Raw genomic sequence first — 15565 nt, 5'->3', positions numbered from 1 at the left:
TTTCACTCTTTTCAAGTAGAATTAAACTGAGTCCTGCTTGAGAATGGCCATTATTCTGTTTTCAAAATGTACTGTCCTTTGCAACTACATCCAGAAATCTGTAAACCAGAAAGTGTTTGCCTTATTCTTTTTTGTCCTTTGCCTTATTCAAAATATTTTCTGGTTTGCAGATTTCTGGATGTAGTTACGTTGGTAGTTTAGCGGGCTTGAGTCTGTTTCAGAAGCTAAGTCAAGCAATCCTGACCCCTAGTTCTCCCAAACTGCAGGAATTATTGCTAATAACCTTCTCCATTAGACATCTGTTTATTCTGCAACTAATAGAAGGTAAAGCCCTTAAAGGTATTTGTGCTTCAGGGAACTCAATGTAAATGAATTACAGCACTGTCTTTGTATAACATCTTGGATGATGGTAGACTAATGACGCCCTTTAAAGAAAAAACTGTTGAAATCATGAATAAAAATACTTCCAGAAGTTGTCAAAAGCAAATTATAGAAAGAAATTGGTGTCTCACAGAACACTGATGGATTACTACTTATTAGTCACTACTCATTAGTTATTTAAATAAGGTGACCAAGAGATTTCCCCAAATTTAGAAGATTCCTAAGGCTTACATATATGGACCTTCAGAGGGGCTGTTCCTGAGTCCTTGAGAGGCACAACAATGTCCTCAGTGATGTGGCTTCAGTGAAACAGTCACCCAGCTTAGGAAATTCCAACATAAGCAATTCCACTTCTGAGTATAAACATGAGAGTAGTCGTCTCCGAACTGGAGAAATAAGGCTCTTAGTTTCAAGAGAATTAATTCCAGATCTTTAACTTCCATATATACTCTCTCCTAAATCTGAAGTGCCTGAGAACTAGTGTAGTCAAGAGGACCTAGTAGTTCCTTGTCCCCATCTCCCCTTTCACAGTGCCCTTTATCCCACTTTAAAAGAGAACAGAATACCCTTCTCCATCTGAATCTGAATGCTAAAACGATGTCCTGCCTGAAAGTGTAAAAACCTGCAAGGAGGTAAAGAGACCATCTGCAATAATGATATTGCTGCTAAGTAGCTGAATGATTTTACTAACAAACCCTTTTGAAAATTACCCTGTTTAACATTAATTTTTTTTCTGGTAAATTGAAGCAGAACCTATTCAAACTATTCATTGAAAAATCATTAAAAATAATATCACTAAGTGATGTATGACATATAATTTGGGAACCTTTCAAATAAATGAGGAACAATGCTAAAACAATTCCTTCCAATCACCATCTACTTATGTGAATAATACTACTCAGTGTTTACAACATAAAAGCAAAAACTAGGGATAATTGATCTAATGCTGAACTTGTCTCCTTCTAGGAATATGTAAAATTCATTTATATATACCCATTTTTATATAAACCCATTTTTTAAAGCCCAGTTGATTTTTTAATATTGAATAATTATCAAAATTTAAAAGTATTTACTTGATTATAAAAAATACTAATGATATCTTTGGAATAATTTTTAACACGGAGGAGCATTATGGTCAAGAAAATTTAACACAATTAAAATTTTTTATATAAAATTTGTTGCATGGAAATATGATAGTCATCATTAATAAAAGATATTCTCACATAATATATATTATATCCAAATAAAAATCTGTATCAGAATTGGAAAAAAATTCAAGTTCAAAGAGAGAAGAGAATGATGTAAAATTTCCCATTGTAAAAAAAAAGCTTGTTCATATTTTTAATGTTTTGATGGACAATGGCAACAAATTACTACAGTATTTATGAATACTGGGTACACTTAACAATTCTACTTTTAAATGTTACATAGGCCAGGTGCATCCCAACACTCTGGGAGGCCGAGGTGGACCGATCACCTGAGGTCAGGAGTTCGAGACCAGCCTGGCCAACATGCTGAAACTCCATTGCTAGTAAAAATACAGGTGAAATCCCGTCTCTACTAAAAATAGAAAAAAAAAAATTAGCCGAGCCTGATGGCAGGCGCTTGTAATCCTAGCTACTGAGGAGGCTGAGGCAGGAGAGAATTGCGTGAACCCAGGAGATGGAGGTTGCAGTGAGCTGAGATCACACCATTGCACTCCAGCCTGGGCAATAAGAGCAAACCTCCGTCTCAAAAAAAAAAAAAAAAGGTACATAACTAGGAAATTACTTCCTTTGCACCTACTTAAACTTACAATAAAAAGTTCAATTCTAACTCTACCATGTGTAAGGAGGAAAAGTTTTTCCAAATTGTTCATGGGATAAGCTAACAAAAAGTTTAAAAACCCTAACTCTAGAAAAACTTTCATATATTGCATAAGAAAGCAGAAACATGTATAGGAAAATTTATGGAAATATTATTTAAAACAGCAAAAAATTAGAACGTAAATGCTCCATATAGACAATTCAAATGTGATATTTTCATATGATAAACATTATGCAGCAGGTTAAACAAATAAATTGGATCAATTTATCAACATGGAAATAGCACAAGCTTTATCAGAAACTAGTTAAATCTGATTCGCAGAATTACAGTGGGATCATCCTTCTTTCATTTTCCACTCTTCTCACAACAGAGAAACCCAGTAGAATAGGTGGGACATTGCCCATACTTTGGCCCTGAAGCAGAGAACTCTTAGTGGGTATGTAACATGATCATATCACAGTTATAATCATGAAGCCTCCGTAGTTATGTAAGGCATTTTAATGACTACACTTGCTGGGAGTGGAAGGGAGATGAAAAGGCTCAAATAACCAATTAGGAGGAAAAGGATTCCCTCCTCATCTAGTTTTGCGTGGCATAATGACGTTTCTGTCATCAATAGCCCGCATATACCAAGGCAGTCCCATGATTATAATGGAGCTGAAAAATTCTTATTGCCTGTGAACCTAGCCATTCTAACGTCACGGAGCAACGCATTAATCACGCTTTGTGGTGATGCTGGTGCAAACAAACTCACTGCACTGCCAGTCATATACAAGTATAGCACATTCAATTATGTATACTATGTAATACTTGACAATGATAATAAACAACTGTTACCAGTTTATGTATTTACTATATTATACCTTTGTTATTTTAGAGTGTACTTCTTCTACTTATTTTTTTTAGAAGTTAACTGTAAAACAGCCTCAGGCAGGTTCTTCAGGAGGTATTCCAGAAGACAGCTTCATTATCACAGGAGACAACAGCTCCATGTGTGTTATTAACTCTGAAGATCTTCTAGGGGGACAAAATGTGGATGTGGAAGACAGTGATATTGATGATCCTTACCATGTGTAGGCCTATGCTTACATGGGTGTTTGTGTCTTAGTTTTTAACAAAATAAGTTTAAAATTTTTTAAAATTAATTTAAAAATAGAAAAAGCTTATAGGATGTAAATATTTTATTAATAACTCATTGTTATTATTTACAACTTTGTTATTATTTAATAACTTATTATTGAAGAAATAGATTTTTAAATAAATTTTAGCCTAAGTGTTCAGTGTTTATGCAGTCACGGTAGTGTTCAATAATGTCCTAGGCCCTCACAGTGACTCACCATTCACTCACTGACTCACCCAGAGCAACTTCCAATCCTGCAAGCTCCATTCATGGTAAATAGCTTATACAGGTATACCATTTGTCTTTTACACCATATTTTTACTGTACTTTTTCTATATTTAGGTATATTTAGACACACAAATACTGAACATTATGTTACACTTGCCTACAGTACTCAGTATAGTAACATGCTATACAGGTTTGTAACACAGAAGCAACAGGCTATACCACATAGCTTAGGTGTATAGTGGGCAATATCATGTAGGTTTGGACAAGTATACTTTATCATGTTTGCACAAGGACAAAATTGTCTATGGATGCATTTATCAGAACAAATCCCTGTTATGTGACACATGACTATATTTGGAGCCTCTTCTTGCCTGGAAGAGGAAGTAAGGTATTTAGTTACTTATATATGAAGGATGGATAAAGGAAATATTAGTGATTTCACAAATGTCTAATGGTGAGATAAACAAAAAGGACTCTTAGCAAGAAATTAATTCTATATTAATAAAATCAGTTGTAGAGTTATTTTCTATAGGAAAGCAAAATCCGTAACATAATGCCCAGTAGTAACAACTAAATTGTTTGCTTATTTGTATCAATTCTGTTCTAGTCTTTCTGTTTAGGGAAATCTACTTAAGCATTTGAGTGTTATTTTATTTATTTATTTTTTAAGTTAAAGCTCCCTTACTAGTCTGGCTTCCATTAGTGGCCGTAACCAAGGGAAGGGAACTAGTTGGCATGGGAAGGGGCCATCTCCACAACATTCCATTTATACACGAATGAAACAGACAAGCACAGAGTCACTATTGTGGTTAGAAGTTGGTAGCATGGGAAGGGGAAGGAATAGGTGGAGAGTGGGGGTGTTTTTAAACAACAACAACAACAAAACAACAACAAAATACGTGTGTGTGTGTGTGTGTGTGTGTGTGTGTGTGTGTGTGTGTGTATTTTGTAGGCCTTCCGCAACTGGGGTTCTTCAGGGAACTTGGTCTGCTTCAACCCGAGGAATCAGAAGAGTCAAGCAATTTGGAAAGCCAGAACCATCGGGGTTGGAGAGAGGAAGAAAATCCAGGGAGTCAGGGTGCTGGTTTGGCAATTAGGGAGAAGGGAGTGCCTTCCTCCTGCTGGGATTCCCCCAGCCCCTCCAGTCTGCAGGAAGTGGGTAGCCTGCAACCCCAGAGGGCAGGTCTGGGACTACTGGATCCTCCAGGAAGAGGGCTAGAGGGGATCACAAAAGTTTGCTCTCCAGGAATATGATGGTGCTGCCCCCTAGCTTCTTCTTGATGGTGTCCTTGGAGCTGGCATAGATCATTTTGCTCTTCATGGGTGCAGACTCAGGGGCTCCGAAGACAAATACCAGGTCCTTTTTGCTGTCCTTGGTAGCGTCATAGGGGGCAGAGCAGCAGTCCTTGTCTGTCAGCATCTTGACAAAGGTGGCATAGGGATCATCAGTGGTTTGACCCACATTACTTACCAGCATCTTGTTGGCCTCTGCAAGGATGATGTTCTTCTTGTCCACACTCAGGCAGAAGAGCAGCAACTTCTTGCGCTTCTTCACTTTCTCTACTGTTGAAGACTTGCACACTTTGATGTCACTGAACACCTTGATGACACCATCAAAGACAGTCACACGGGAGCCAAAGTTTCCAGAAGTGAAAAGGAGATGGCAAGGAGAGCTGCTACAGCTGCTGCCAGGATCCAGCTAGACATTTGAATATTTTGAAAATGAAGTTCTATTTTCTCACTGACGTCGTTAAATCAGTAATAACATAAAATGGGGCTGTAATAAGAATAATAATGATAGTAATTACCAATATCTATTAGTACTAACATTTGTTGGTAACACTAAATGGAGTCATTCATTAAAGGGTATGTGTGGTCTTTTTTTCTTTTCTTTCTTTTTTTTAAGAGATGGGGTCTTGCTATGTCGCCCAGGCTGGAGTGCAGTGGCTATTCACAGGTGCAATCCCACAATGAACAGCATGGGAGTTTGACCTGCTCTGTTTCCAACCTGGGCAGGTTCACCCCTCCTTAGGCAACCTGGTGGTCTCCCACTCCTGGGAGGCCACCATATTGATGCCCAACTTAGTGCAGACACCCAATCGGCATTAGCGCACTACAGCCCAGAACTCCTGGGCTCAATTGATCCTCCCACCTCAGCCTTGTGAATAGCTGGGACTACAGGCATGCCCAACCGTGCTGGCCATGTGTGGTCTTATGAAGCCCTCTGGCATGTTTGCATTTTCTTCCCAGGTCTGTGCAAATATGATTCTATAAGGACAGTGTGGGGTGAGCACTGTCACACAAGTAATAATGAATATTTATTAATTGCATTCTACTAATACATGACCTACCAGCATGATCTACTTAAATATCTCTCCTATATTTCTTAAAATTTGCTGCTATACTGCTTCTCTACCAAAAATACTAAAACTATTCTTCTCCTATCACAGCTGAGGCTTTATTATAATTTCTGCAATTTTCCACCTTCAGAAGGAATTGTCTCCCTAAGGTTCCTAGTATTCTGAAAGTACTTTCCTGGCAGACTCCTCCCATCAGCTCACCAGACATGCCTAGACAAGTTCTAACCTCAATTGTGTGAATGCAGCCTTTATGCAAGTATTTCTACCAGAGGAGGGAGAAAGGAGGAAAAGAAATGTTATCAGAATGATTGTATTCATTAACCTTCATAATACATATGTGGAAGGAGGATATAGTGGAATAAGGGTTGTGGCCATTCACATAACATTAAACTAGATTGCCATCTGTTGATAAAGATTTCCCATTTCTTGCTACATTTATTTTTATTTATTTTTTATTATTTTTTAAAGAGGCGGGGTCTCACTATGTTGCCTAGGTTGGTCTTGAACTCAGCCTCCCTAAGTGCTGGGATTACAGGGATGAGCTACTGCACTGACATCTTGCTACGTTTAATACTTCACATTACTCCATTCTTTTCTTTGGAGCAGACTGAAGCATTCCCTTTTTTTCTTTTTTTTTTTTTTGAGACAGGGCCTCACTCTGTTGCCCAGGCTGAAGTGCAATAGCATGATCACAGCTCACTGCAGCTTCAACCTCCCAGGCTCAAGTGATTCTCCCACCTCTCAGCCTCCCAAGTAGCTGGAACTACAGGCATGGACTATAATGTCTAGCTAATTTTGGTATTTTTTGTAAAGACAAGGTTTCATTATGTTGTCCAAGCTGGTCTCGAACTCGGGCTCCAGTGATCCTCCTGCCTCGGCCTCCCAAAGTGCTGGGATTATAGGCGTGTACCCCCAGCCTCTGAAGCATGCCTTGAGTCAGATATGCTTGGTGTTGTTTTACTTAACCTGAGTCACCTCTTGCAGGCCTATTCACCAATACCTCCTGCCTTACCCAGAAAGGGAAGGTACTTACTATATATACTCAGATCATAAATTCCTCAGGAGGCTATTTATCATGAGGTTAAAAGCACAGTTTCTGGAACTAGATTGCTTGTTTTTAAATTTTGCTCAGCCACTTACCAATTGTGAAATATTTGGCAAGTTACTTAATCTGTATGTACCCATGTCCTCATCTGTAAAATAAGGATGCTAATAGTAGCCACATCATTAGGTTTTTAATTTTTTTTTTCTTTTGAGATGGAGTCTCAATCTGTTGCCCAGACTGGAGTGTGGTGGCACGATCTCAACACACTGCAACATCCACTTAGCAGATTCAAATAATTTTCCTGTCTCAGCCTCCTGAGTAGCTGGGATTACAGGCACCTGTCACCATGCCTGGCTAGTTTTGTATTTTTAGTAGAGACAGGGTTTCACCATGTTGGCCAGGCTGGTCTCAAACTCCTGACCTCAAGTGATCTGCCTGCCCCAGCCTCTCAAAGTTGCTGGGATTACAGGCATGAGCCACCACACCCGGCTTCCCATTGGGTTTTTATATGGATTGAGTGAGGGTGCCTGTATTTGTTTGTGTGTGTGTGCGTGATCACTTAGGACAAGTCTGGCAAACAGAAAGCATTATATAAGTGTTAGCTGTTATTACTGAGTGCAGGTACTCTGTCTAACTCAATTATACTCTCTTGGCTGCCCTCTCTGATACCTGGCATATTGTTTGATACATGATAAGCTTTCAGTAAAGGCTGAATGAACAATGAATAACTATCAACAAGTAAGAGATAGCAGATAAGAAAATAAATATTTTCCCAGTCCTTTAAGATGTCCCAATAAAACAGTACTTTTGAAATAACTGTATATCTTTTATTAATTATAATTTTATGTCATACCAATGTTTTGGTTAAGAGTCTAAGAAGGCTGCATTTGCCTCTGAATCACTCTATGGTCAAGGCTTTGTATTGTGAGAACAGCCCAATCATATTGACCTGCCACATGCTTCTCTGAAGTCACATGTCCAGCATTGTGACATGAGAAAGAATGCACACAAACTCTTGATTCCAATTGTTCAAAGTTCTCTCTGGGGACTAGGTTCAGAAGATGTCAGCTCCCCCATAGACTAGCTTCCCAGAGAATGTCACCTACAAACTAGAAGGATGCTAGTCCCAGCTGAACTGTGCAAAGAGAAAACCAGAACAGGCTCCCCAAGAACCAGCTTCATTCATAGTTGCCAGAAGGTACAGTAATACTTAGAATCAAAACTTCATATAGGCTCTAGTGTAAAGCTTGACAACTCCTACCTACATTTTAGTTTTCACTTCAGTGAAGCAGTTCCTGCTTTCACTGAAGTTTCTTAGAGATTAAAAACAAAATTACCAGGTAAATCTTTGTACCTTTGTACTTCTCATAATGCTAGCAGTATTTTTTACATATCAGAGAGATGCTCAGTTAAGTATTGATAAGCTCAATGACTAAAAGACTACATACTTTTTCAATTATAAACAAACACATGAATAAAACATATCAGCTGGATATAATATAGTCCTGAGATAAAAATATCATCATATATTACTTTACATTATCATGTCATGTTATGTTCTTTCAACGCTTTGGTATGGGACATTATGTATGTTCTTTCTACACTTTGGTACGGGACATTATCTGGAAAGACTTGAATCACTATTTGTATTTTTTGTTTCCCAAAGGAAACATCAACAGAGGAAATGTCAAACTTAAGAAATACTCTGTTCCCTGAAGAGGGAAAAAAAGAGCTATGAGTACTTATTAACTACAAATCGAATGTAGTAATATATCTATTTCCTCAGCTGCAGTAGAAATAACCAAAATTCCCTCAAATGTGCACTTCTAATTTTGTTCAAGAGACTTACTTTTCTCTTTTAAAAAATTCTGATGAAATTATCATTTTCTTTTTCTTTTTCAGAGACAGGGTCTCACTTTGTCACCTAGGCTGCAGTGCGATGGTGCAATCATGGCTCACTGCAGCCTCAACCTCCTGGGCTCAAGGGACCTCCCACCTCAGCCTTCAATTAGTTGGGACTACAGGCGCACACCACAACACCTGGCTAATTTTTTTACTTTTATTTTTAGAGACAGGGTCTCACTATTTTACCCAGGCTGGTCTCAAACCTTTGGCTTTAAGCAATCCTCCCGCCTTGTCTTCCCAAAGTGTTGGGATTATAGGCGTGAGCTACTGCATCCAGCCTGAAATTAACGTTTTCTAGTATTTCTCTTTTAATTTTCTCTACGATGGAAGTAGCCAAATCATAATTTCACAGAGTATCCTGATTAACTCTGGAACAATGTAACACTTTAGTAAAATTATAGTGTGGGAGAGCAAAACTATAGTATTTTTATTATAGAATTGAGGTCAGTAATAATCTTTTTATTCCTAAGTGACTCGAACAGAGCTAATTCATGTCTCTGTCCATCAGTGGCAGAGCTAAAGCCTGGCCATGAAGTGAAGGACAATGTGGAGAAGTGGAACAGGAATAGGAATGCAGCATACAAGGAAAAGATGGAAGGTGTTGATCGATTTAAAAAAGGTACTACCTCAAGGATCAGCAGCTTCTTTAAATCCCATTACTTCTTTAAATCTACTGATTCATCCAGGTTCACAAATAAAAAAACTGTGAGGAAGAGAAAAAGAAAAGGGAATGGATGAGAAGGAAAATATTATTGGAGGGAAAAAAAGAAAGAAAGAAGTCCATCTGGTGGAGAGCAATAGAGCATAACACGAAACTGCCTTAGGAACAAAGCCCACTGATCTATTCTAGAGTCTTCGTCCCACTTGAGACACTAGCCTAGTTCTAGTCCAGTTACACTCCAGTTGTAAGCACTTGTGCCTCTCTTTTGATGGTCAAGAATTACTCATGTTCTGTTTATTATTAGATGCAAATTTATTTAAAACTACTATCTGAAGAAGACAAGCAAATTCCTTTATCTTCCTTCTACTTGTTTATATTTATTCAATAAGATCCTTGTTTCTTATATTTTAACAGGATGTATGTGAAAGAAATGGGCTGTTGGCTCCTAACCATATGTTCTCTTTGAGGCAAGCTTCTCATACAAAAATAAAAATAATTGGCCCAAAGAGGGCCTAGGTCACCTAGCCTTGAGATTATTTACAAAGAAACATCAAGAAAATTTAGTCAAGGTGACTGAGGGCCAAACAATAAAGCAATAAATTAATCCAAAAGACATATCAAAATATATATATTTGAAGTGTTATAACTACATGACACAAAATTATTGAATCTCTAAAGCTACCCATCTGGTTTTGGGGGGTTGTTTCTATTTCTGTCTAGAAATTCAGCTAAGTATAATTTGTTATAAATCTTGCAGAAAACATATACAGGTAGAATTATAAGGAAACGTAGTGATGAATTGGGAAGAATGACGCAATATGTAGTACCATGAATTTTTTCATGAATATGTTGGCAACTGCCTTCATCTACTCAAGATGCCAAAACAAAATACCCTAGACTAGATGGTGAAAACAGCAGAAATATATTTTCTCACAGTTTGAGAGACTGGGAAATCCCAAATCAAGGTGCCAGCTGATTTATTTCCTGGTGAGGCCTTTCTTTCTGGCTTGCAGACAGCCGCCTTCTTGCTATGTCCTCACAAAAAGGAGAGCGAGAGATAGAAAGACAGAGAGACAGAGAGAAAGAGAGAGAGAGACAGAGAGAGAGAGACACACAGAGAGAGTGACAGAGAGAGAAAGAGAGAGTTAGTTCTCTGACATCTCCTCTTAAAAGGGTACTAATCCCATCATGATGTCCCACTCTCATGACCTCATCTAATTATCTCCTAAAAGCCCCATTTCTAAATACCATTACATTCAGGAGTAGGGCTTCAACTTGTGCATTTTGAGGAGACAAAAGCATTTAATCCATAACAGCCATTTAAAAACGATGTTCTATTCCAGCTCTAGGTAAGATGGAGTAAGCACATTCTACCCTGATTTTTTTTTTTTTTTTTGAAACAGAGTCTCACTCTGTCACCCAGTTTGGACTGCAGTGGTGCAATCTGAGGCTACAGGTGTGCACCACCACACCCAGCTAGGTTTTCTATATTTAGAAGAGCCTGGGTTTCACCATGTTGGCCAGGCTGCTCTGGAACTCCTGACCTCAGGTGATCTGCCTGCCTCAGCCTCCTAAAGTTCTGGGATTGCAGGCATGAGTCAATGTGCCTGGCCCACCCTGTCTTTTTCATTAAATACAGTTATAAAACCTAGATAGAATACATGAAACAGCTACCTGAGGACACTGGAAGATAAAAAGTAGCAAGTGAATTAGGGAAAAAGACTAGACTTTAAAGTACTACTGAACAAGCGGTGAGTTTTCTGTATTTGTTTATTTCCTATCAGAACTCCAATCTAGAAATAAGGCAGTCTGGGGGCCAGGCGCGGTGGCTCACACCTGTAATCCCAGCACTTTGGGAGGCCGAGGCGGGTGGATCACGAGGTCAAGAGATCGAGACCATCCTGGTCAACATGGTGAAACCCCATCTCTACTAAAAATACAAAAAAATTGCTGGGTGTGGTGGTACGTGTCTGTAATCCCAGCTACTCAGGAAGCTGAGGCAGGAGAATTGCCTGAACCAGGAGGCGGAGGTTGCGGTGAGCTGAGATCTTGCCATCGCACTCCGGCCTGGGTAACAAGAGCAAAACTCCGTCTCAAAAAAAAAAAAAAAAAAGAAATAAGGCAGTCTGAAACTCAGAATAGGCACAGACAGACAGAACCTCAGGAGAAGCCCTATAGTTCTGGCTCAAAGAGCAGGAAAAGTTTTTCCTAATACTTAGAGAGAGTGGGAGAAATTTGCCATTTTTTTTTCTTTTGTTCTCCATTCTCTAGTGCTCTAGGTCCCTAGAAATCTTGTCAACCAAACAGTGGTAATGACAGTGATGTCAGCAGGTGGCCATAGGCTCCAATATCTCTGAGGGAGAGGAACCTTCTTCTGTGGAGAAGTGAGGGCCTTGGGAGGGTGGAAAAGCACCAGTTGCTTTTTGTCCTCTCTGTCCTTCCACTGGATATACTGTAGTCCCAGAAAGTACACACCAGAGCAGGGGAATTAAAGCACTAGGTTTCTGGCTGTGGAAAGAGGAAGTCCCAGGAATAAGAAAGCACTAGAAACCATAAAGAGGGAGGAACTCAGGAAAGTAGTAATTAAGTTGATTTTAACCTCTTAGACTCACCTTCAAGTTGCACAAGGATGGATCCGATCACAAACAGCATATGTACCCAAAAGACTCTGAGACTGAACCAAAGGAGAGTCTACTACACAGGTCCACCACCCTCTACCACTACTGACTGGTTAGTACACATAGAGGATAGATCCAAATGGCATGGAAAGCAAAATATTCTTTCTGAAACAGAACTGACATTAAAACTACAACTGACAGAAGGTTGGTTGAAATTGAAACTTTTGGCTTAAACCAAAACATATCTATTGCTTCCTAAAACAAAAATATCAGTATTCTCCATAGGATTTAAATGAAACCCAGGGTCGTATAATGTATTAAATGTCTGGGATACAAAATTATTCAGTGTAAAATAGCCAGGAAATTCTCAACTTACATAAGAAAAGATAAGACAGGACAATGACAGGATGCTATAGATGCTGGAATTAGCTGACTATAGCTTTAAAATAGTTATTAGAAAAGTGTAGCAGAACAAAAGTTCCTGAAAGAAATGCAAAAAATAAAAATAAAAATAAAATTGAAATTCAGAGCTAAAAAATATAGTAACAAAAATAAAGAACTTATTGTATGGGCTCAATTACAGAACAGAGATGAGAAAGGAAAAAGTTGTTGAATTTGAAGATGAGGCAACAGAAACTGTCCAATCTGAACAACAGAGAGAAAAAATATTAGGGGGAAAAAAAAACAGTGCCTAAGGGACTGGTGGAACACCACCAAAAGATCTGACATTTATGGTGCTGGAGATCCAGAAGAAGAGAGGAAACAATACAATACAGTAACGAATATTTGAAAGAATAACTAAAAATTTCTCAAATTTGGCAAAAAATGTAAACTTACAGATTCAAGAAACTCAGAGAATACCAAACAGGTTGTAACCAAAGAAATTCATGCCCAAACACATCATAATCAAACTGCTAAAAATTGAAACAAGAAAAATTCTTGAAAGCTGGTAGGAAAAAAAAAAAGGTATTATTTACAGGGGAGAAACAATTTGAATGGCTGCAGATTTCTCAACAGAAACCATGGAGGGTAGAATGAAGTAGAACAACTGAAAGGGCTAAAAACAAAAACCTGTCAACCCAGAATTCTATTTTTAGCACAAATATCCTTCATGATTAAATTTGAAATAAACACATTCTTCGGGGAGGAAAACAAAGAATTTGCTGTCAGCATACAAATTACTAATGGAAGTTTTTCAGACAGAAGGAAACGACACCATAAGGTAACTTGAAACATTAGGAATAAAGGAGGAGCCAGTCATGGTGGTAAGTCTTAGTGACTTGGGAAGCTAAGGTGACAGGATCATCACTTAGCCCAGGAGTCTGAGGTTACAGTGGGCTATGATTTCACCACTGCTCTCCAACGTTGGGGACAGAACAAGACCCTGACTCTAAAAAACAAAACAAAACAAAAACACAGAATAAAGAAGGAAAAACATAAAGGGTAAATATCGAGGTAAATAGATAATTCACTTCTTAGGTTCCTTAAAATTTGTTTCACGTTTGAAAGCAAAACTGTTAACATTAATGGAGCTTTCTGTGTATGTAAACGTAATACATAAGACAACTACAACATAAAGAGGGAAAGGTAATGGGAACTAAATGATTATAACATTTCTATATCCCCCTTCAAGTGATAAAATACTGATTCTAAGTAGGTCGTATGAAATTAAATATTTATATTTTGATCCCAATTGTTAAAAACTTTTTTTAGAATATTTAAACATATTTTAAATATAAATAAGAATATTTATATTTTGATCCCAATCATTAAGAAATTTTTTTTTAGTCAAAAACTGACAATAGACAATATAGAATTTTTTAAAATACACAAATGCCTCAAAATAAGGTAGGAAAGAGAAAACAGATAAATAAAAGAAAATAAAAGGGAACCAACAGAAAACAACTAAATAAAATGGTAGGCCTAAATCTGAATATATCAATTATTACATTAAATGGAAATAATCTAAATATACCCACTAAAATAGACTGGTAAAATGTATGCAAAAACATGACTGAGCTATGTATGTGTTGTAAAAAAAGGACTCAATTCAAAATATATTTATATAAGTATGTTAAAAATATAAAAATATATGCCATGGGAACACTAACCAAAAGGAAAGTGAAAATAGTTATATTAATATCAAAGTAGACTTCAGAGCAAAGAAAATTACTGGAGATAAAGAATGGCATTATAAAATGTGTGAATCATAACCTGATAGAATTGAAAAGAGAAACAGACAAATCCACAATAATATTTGGAAACATCAGTACTCCTCTCTGAGTAATGGATAGAAGTAGTAAACAGAAAGTCAGCAAAAAATAGAAAAATTGAACCATATCATCAACCAACTGTACCTAATAGGTGTTTATAAAGTACTCCACCCAACAATAGCAGAATACATACTCTTTTTTTTTCTTTTCATTAATTTTTAAATTTCACCCCGAGAACAGAAATATATACTCTTTTAAATGTATATGGCATGGAACATTCATCAAAACATAATCCAGCCTAAAGAAGAATTGAAATCATACCAAAATGTTCTCTAATCATAATAGAATTAACTTCAAAATAACTAAAAGTAAAATTTCCAAACATAAACATTATACTTCTAAGTATAATGACATGGGTAAAAGAGGAAGCCAAAAGGGAGAAATATTTTGAACTGAATGAAAATGAAAACACAACATATGAAAATTTGTGGGAATGGGATTTAGCTAAAGCAATCCTTAGAGGGAAATTTATGTTATAACATGAAATATTGACATTAAAAAAAGAAAGATCTCACATCATTGATCTTTAAGAAACTAAAAAGTTAATAATAAATCTAAATCAAGCAGAAGGAAGAAAATTTTTAAAAGCTAGGAGCAGAAATGAATGAAACTGAAAACAGAAAATCAATAGAGAAAAATTAATGAAACAAAAAACTGGTTCTTTGAGACCAATAAAATTCACAAATCTCTTGCAAGATTACAAAGAAAAGGCACAACTTAACTATATTAGAAATGAAAGAGAAGATATCACTACAAATGCAATGATATTCTAAAAATAAGAAAATACTATGAACAACTAAACACACATAAATATGAAAACCTATGTGAAATAAACTAATTCCTCAGAAACAAATCAACAAAACTCACATAAGAGAATTTTAATAATCTGAAGAATCCTATACCTATAAAGAAATTGAATTCATAGATTAAAACCTTTCAAAAATTTTTTCCAAGCTCAGATGGTTACACTGTCAAATTCTCTCAAACATTTAAAGATGAATTAATACCAATTCTACACAAATTCTTTCCAGAAAATAGAAGAGGAGGGAACATTTACCAATTTATTTTTATAAAACCAGCATTATTCTGATACTAAAGCCAGACAAAGACAGGACAAGAAAAAACTATAGGCCAATATCTGCCTTGGACATTGACACAAAAATCTTCA

At 37.0% G+C, this 15565-nt stretch overlaps 1 long non-coding RNA gene across 2 annotated transcripts in view; it reads right to left on the bottom strand.

The window, feature by feature from the left end:
• Positions 1-15565, bottom strand: part of LOC141580618 (uncharacterized) — a 41548-nt gene that overhangs the window by 9875 nt on the left and 16108 nt on the right. Inside the window, exons 1-3 of one of the 2 annotated variants that reach the window (XR_012512877.1) lie at positions 10441-10905; positions 9472-9548; positions 5007-5312 (exon numbers count right to left, since the gene is read on the bottom strand). This is a non-coding gene — a long non-coding RNA (uncharacterized LOC141580618). Of the gene's footprint in view, positions 1-5006; positions 5313-9471; positions 9549-10440; positions 10906-15565 lie in introns of those variants that run through there. The other variant, XR_012512876.1, reaches the window with a different exon arrangement.

This window comes from Saimiri boliviensis, chromosome 12, assembly GCF_048565385.1.
Source record: "Saimiri boliviensis isolate mSaiBol1 chromosome 12, mSaiBol1.pri, whole genome shotgun sequence".
Taxonomy (NCBI): Eukaryota; Metazoa; Chordata; class Mammalia; order Primates; family Cebidae; genus Saimiri; species Saimiri boliviensis.
The sequence above is the reverse complement of the archived record's forward strand: the minus strand, read 5'-3'. Positions and strand labels throughout refer to the sequence as shown.